Source organism: Canis lupus, chromosome 9 (assembly GCF_003254725.2).
Source record: "Canis lupus dingo isolate Sandy chromosome 9, ASM325472v2, whole genome shotgun sequence".
Classification (NCBI taxonomy): Eukaryota; Metazoa; Chordata; class Mammalia; order Carnivora; family Canidae; genus Canis; species Canis lupus.
Window position 1 is genome coordinate 25,276,065 of NC_064251.1, and position 5,700 is coordinate 25,281,764.

The window sequence follows — 5,700 nt, forward strand, 5'->3', positions numbered from 1 at the left end:
TTGCTCAGTGGTTGAGCGTCTGCTTTTGGCTCTGATTGTGATCCTGGGATCCTGGGATTCAGTCCTGCATGGGGGTCCCCACAGGAGGCCTGCTTCTCCCTCTGCCTGTATCTCTGCCTCTCTCTCTCTCTCTCTTTGTCTCTCATGAATAAATAAATAAAATCTTTTTTAAAAATTTAGCTATAAATAAGAGACCCAAAATAGCAGTGGCTCAGACAAGTTGAAGTTTATTTTATTCTCATGTAAAAGACTTCTGGGGACTAGGCTCCTCACAGTTTTCTACTCTGACACATGTAAGATGTGGTTCTTGTCCTCATGGTCCAAGACGATGGCCTCATATTGGCTTTCCAGGAGGCAGGATGGATGAAAGAAGGTGCAAAGAAGGAAAGGGACAGCTGGAACTTAGGTCACATGGACACACTTAGCTTCAAGGGAGGCTGGAAATGAAACCTTGATTATGGATGGCTGTGTGCCCAGCTAAAAACCCAAGGTTGTATTACTAAGGAAGAATTACTTACATGCTGCAGCAACTGTCCATTTGCTGGCCATCCTCTGGGGGAACAGATGCTAGGGATAACAAGTAGTCTTGCCATTTTCTTTGCCATCGGCAGGTTTTGCTCCACCCTTTTCTTGTATCAGGGTTGCCAATGAGATGTCTGATGACAATCTGATTTTCGATCCTTTGAAGGTTAATTTGTTCTTTCTCCTGGATGCTTTCTTTAAAAAAAAAATAAAAGATTTTATTTATTTATTCATGAGAGACACCGAGAGAGAAAGAGATAGAGAGAGGCAGAGACATAGGCAGAAGGAGAAGCAGGCTCCATGCAGGGAGCCCGATGTGGGACCCGATCCCGGGACTCCAGGATCATGCCCTGGGCCAAAGGCAGGCGCTAAACCACTGAGCCACCCAGGTGTCCCTCTCCTGGATGTTTTCAAATGAAAGAGAATTGCACATGCAGAGGACAAATCGGGTGCTCACAATTTGCTACTAACCTGCACTTGTTCTTCTCTCAGACGCCTTCCTTCCTGTGCCCTCTGCGTTCACCCCTCAGCTCCTGTGGGTGTTCCCCAGCTCTGCAGCTTTCCGCACTCTCCCTGAGCGAAAGCATCCTCCTGTGGCTCTAGCTGCCACCCAGTGGGATGAATCCCAACGATCTCCATAGCTTAATCTTTTTCTTCTACCTCTAGATTCAAAACAATCCACTCATCCACTGACATGACTGACCTACAGCCAACCTCCTCCCCCTCCACCCCACCGCTGCCGCCACCAAATCTGCCATCTGAACTCACCACTTCCTCTCCCTGCACAGAATGTCCTTCTTTCAAGGAAACGCCAAACACTGTACTCTCTTGCCCATGATAGAATCCTGCCGTTTCTGTGTGGTCTAGGACTCTGTATGTTCCTCCTTCTTGAACTTTGTTCTTCCTTTTTTCCCTTGGCTTTTTTTTTTTTTTTTTAATTTGAGAGGAAAGAGAGAGAGTGGAGTGGAGGAGGAGAGGGAGAGGGACAAGCAGACTTCCTGCTGAACCCAAAGCCCAATGTGGGGCTAGATCTCATGACCTGAGTTGAAACCAAGAGTTGGATGCTTAACCCACTGAGCCACAGGGCGCCGCATTCCCTTGGCTCATTCTCATTCATCTTACATAAGTAGGTCGGGGATACGTTTGGGGGAAGTGTTTCCCTGGGTTCTTTTTGCCTTAGTCTCAGTGGGGTGCCTCTTTCTTGGGTTCTCAGGGTATCTGGAGAGTCCCCGTATGCCATCGTCATCATGATACTTTCTAATTCTCCAAACCCTCGTCTGGATTGGGAGCTATCCGACAGTAGAGAAAGGATCTTGTTTCTGAATCCCCAACATCTAGTAGAACACTCGGCACACAGAAGTGGTAGCTTCTACATTCTGCAATCTGGCTCATTTCCCACATACCTCCTGCTAACAGCACCCCCTTTTCTTTGGGGGGGGAACTCCTTCATCCACTTCACATGGTCCTGAGGAGCTGGGCTGCTGCCTCTGCTCCTGCCCACTCTACGGTGGTAGACGTGTGGTCCAGGCTGAATTAAGCACGGTCTCCCACATCCCGGCCACACATATCAAGGACCCGAGCAGGACCAATAGGACTCCTCCTTGGGGTCAGACAGGGGAAGGAGGTCCTCTTCATGCTGAGATCACTGGTTGAGGTTTTATAGGCATGGGGCCATGGGTGGCATCTTCCTTCCACGGGAGAGGAGTCTGCAGAACAAAGCCAGGCGGAGATGATTGGAAGAAAGTCATGGGCAGGGATGGAGGCCTGGTGGCCTTGAGTCTCAGCTTCCAGCAAGGTCAGTTCCTGTGCTCCCTCCCTCCCTCTTTCTCTCACAGTACCTTCCCCAGCTATGCAAACCGACAAATTCCCTTCTCAGTTTAAATTGCTTTGAGTGGGTTTCTAACACTTGAAAGTGAAAGAGTTCTGACTAATAAGGAACTCCCTAACAGTTTAATGAAAACTTTAATAGATGAAGTGAGCCATCCCCAGTGCTTCTCTCCCTGACCCTCGCTCCCCCTGAGTATGGCCAGATGCCTCCTCATCTATGCTAGTTGGAGAGGGTGACACCACTTACAGCACCAAGTCGGAAGTCCTCAGCCTGGCAAGTGAGAACTTTGCGAGCTGACCCCCAAAAGCCAGCCGATGTCCTCTCCTCTCCCTAGACAGCTTCTGTTCCCGCCAGATAAATGCTCGCCACCATGTGCACTTGCCCTGTTCTTAAAGACTGCCACATGTATGCATGAGCCTCAACCAAGAGTACTTTTCTGCCCCTCCATGAATCCCAATCCACCATCCAAGACCAATCCCAAGGGGTATCGTCTTCACAGCCTCCCTGTCCCAGCCTCAGCAGAGTCCAATCTCCTTTGCTGTAGCAGTCACCCCCTTGTACCCACCACACTGACGGCAATTATGATTTCTTCATCTGTCCCTCCCTCGTGAGAGAGTTCCTTTAAGGGCAGAGAGCTGCTCTTCGCCCACCTCTGTGTCCCTGTTTCCCAACACCCACAGTGGACTGTCAGCTAACATGTGGTGAGTGAGTGGAGGTCTTAGGAAGAAGCTTCATTTCCTTATCTGTATTTCATAGAAAAGGAGTTCGTTCTTCTGACCACACACACCCATGTTTCAGGTTTCAGAAGAGAGGCAAGTCCTACGGTCACGCACCAGGACCTGCTCCATGCCACGAGGGTAGAGAGTGGGAAGGCAGTGTGATGCCACCTGACTGGCCTGCATCTACACTGGCTTCTGCTTTAGTTAGTGATGGCACCATATTGTCTTAGAGAGCCCTGATGCTCCCTGAGATTCTGAGTTTTAAGCAACCCTGCCTCCTTCCTCCCTTTCCACTTCCCAGCAGCATTAGAAAAAACCAATAAGGTCAAAAAAGAGGGGTTCTTGTAAATCCCTCAACCCAAAAAAAAAAAAAAATCCCTCAACCCATTCACATGGTAGGACAGACTCATCCCAGGGGGGCATGAGGTAGGCTTTGAGAGAGTCAGAGGAGAAGACTGGGGAGAGTCTTCCTGTCACATGCACACCCGTCCTTTGAGTGTGCCTCTGTGTTGCTGTATGAGGCTTCCCACACCAGTGAGAGGCAGCGTGGTGACGGTCTAGAATCGAGTGGCTGTGTGACCTTAGGTAACTCACTTAACTTCTCTGGGCCACAATTTCCTCATCTGTAAAGTAAGATTGATAACAGTACTTACCTCACAGGGTAGCTGTGAAGAATAAATAAGCTGATATTTGTGAAGTGCATAACAAGTCCTATGTAAATGCTTGTTTAAACTATATTAAGATTTCATGCATTGAAATCCAATTTTGGGATCCCAGAAGACTTTTTGTCCTTAATAAAGAGACCCCTCCATAGGCCTGTGGGTGGAGTGGAGTTGGTGGTGGTGGAAATGGTCATAGAACAAACTCTGGGGGATGGAAAAGAGAGAGTGAAATTTCCCAAGTGTCCACAAGAGGGCACCCAATTGCGCAAAGGAACTCACTTCATAATGGGGCACCCAGGAGCCTATTGCTTTCATTTACTGTTCCAAAGCAGGTCAGTCAGACCCAGACCCTAAATGTGTGATAATGGCTGACAGTGATGCCTAGTCATGATAAATGACTCCTATGGAAACATCTCAAATTCAGGCTCTATTTACCCCCAAACACACCACTCTTGGTCCTCAGAGATCCAGATGTCCCAACCCTTAGCGCTGTCCTTGAACCTGCTATCCTGAGGACTGTCTGGATATTTAGGAAAAGGAGTGTCAGGTACTTCCATGGCCAGATATGCTGGTCCTCTCACCTCGGCCCTCACCCCTGGGAGTCAGACCCACCCATGAGCCTCACCCATTGGATCCTCAAATGGTCCTAAACACACCGTCATGGAGTCTTCTCCTACCCATCCCCTAGCTACCTGAGCCTGGGAGCCACCAGAGCCTGGGCTGGGTCACTTGGATCCAGTTCTGGTTCTCATCTATAGTTTTTCAGAGAGAGAGCTGTAAGGGGGGAATGGGGGAGGTAGTGGGACCAAGAGGCCTCCATCTGCCCACTGACAGGGGGTGGCTGAGGTAGAGGAGAACAAGCCCAGTGCCCGATTCTGTAGAGAACTCCTGAATGACAGGAGACATCACTGCCCTTGGGTCACCAGAGGTAGGGAAGGTGGAGGATTAGGGAAGGGAGGTCGCACAAACTCTTTCTCCTCCTCTCCCTTCCTCCCCACAGTCCAGGCCCAAGGCCACCTTCCCCGCAGCCAGGAACTCCAGGAGGAAGCCCTCCAGCCCAGAGAGGACAGGGTCCCTCCTGACCTCTGCCCACCGACTCCCCCACACCGAGGGAGTCGGGGGCAGAGGAAAAAGCGCCGGGCTCTAGAAGAGATGGGCTTCCACCCCTGGCACCGTCATCTAGGGCTGCGGCCGCCCTGAGCCCGGCTCCTCATCTGTAAGGGGGAGGCGTATGTGAGAATAAGGATGCCACCAGCTCAGGCAGTGCAGCGGCAGACTGGTTCCTTCGGGGGATGGAGTCGCCCTTGGAAGGTTGGGAGGATCAGGGATCCTGCCAGCCACAGGTGGAAGCCAAACGCAGTTCCTAAAACCTGCCTGACAGTTTAGTTGGGGCGGGAACGGAGGAGACGGGTCCCTCATCTCCGCGGTGCGCTCACCAGCAGCGTCCTGTCCGGGAGCTGTCTGGCCCCTCCCCAGTGAGGGAGCCTCGGGCCGCGGACCTCGTGGCCCAGCCGCCTCCCACGCCCCGGGACACCCGGCCACCAGGGGCCAGAGAGCCCCCAGGCCCGCCGCCCGGGCTGACGGCGGGGCAGGTCGCGGCCGCGGAAATGCGCGCGCGCTCCCGGGCAGCACCTCGGGCGCGCGCTCTGGGGCCCGCAGCCCCTGGCCTGGGCGGGCGCGGGGCCGGGGCGCGTGCGGACGGCGGGCGCGGCGGGAGCCCGGGGCGGAGGCGCGCAGCCCAGCCCGCCGGCCGCTGCAGCCCGCCCGGCGGCCGCGGGGCGGAGCCCGAGGACCGGAGACGCCCGAGCGCCCGGGCCTCCCTCGGCCGCGCGGACGGAGCGGGCGCCTCTGCCCCGGGCGGCGCGGACGCCGGCGTTGTCCCGGTCGCCCCGGATCCGGGCTGCGGGGCTGCGGGGCTGCGGGGCTGCGGGGCTGCGGGGGGAGGCGGGGCGGCCGTGCTCGCACCCGG

General features: G+C 53.8%; 1 long non-coding RNA gene across 1 annotated transcript; it reads right to left on the reverse strand.

Moving 5' to 3' along the window:
• Positions 1-211: 211 nt before the first annotated feature.
• Positions 212-1,535, reverse strand: LOC112655578 (uncharacterized). The gene is made up of 3 exons (XR_003133793.3): positions 994-1,535; positions 519-717; positions 212-437 (listed from the first exon to the last, which is right to left on the reverse strand). It is a non-coding gene; the product is annotated as an uncharacterized LOC112655578 (long non-coding RNA).
• Positions 1,536-5,700: the final 4,165 nt, after the last annotated feature.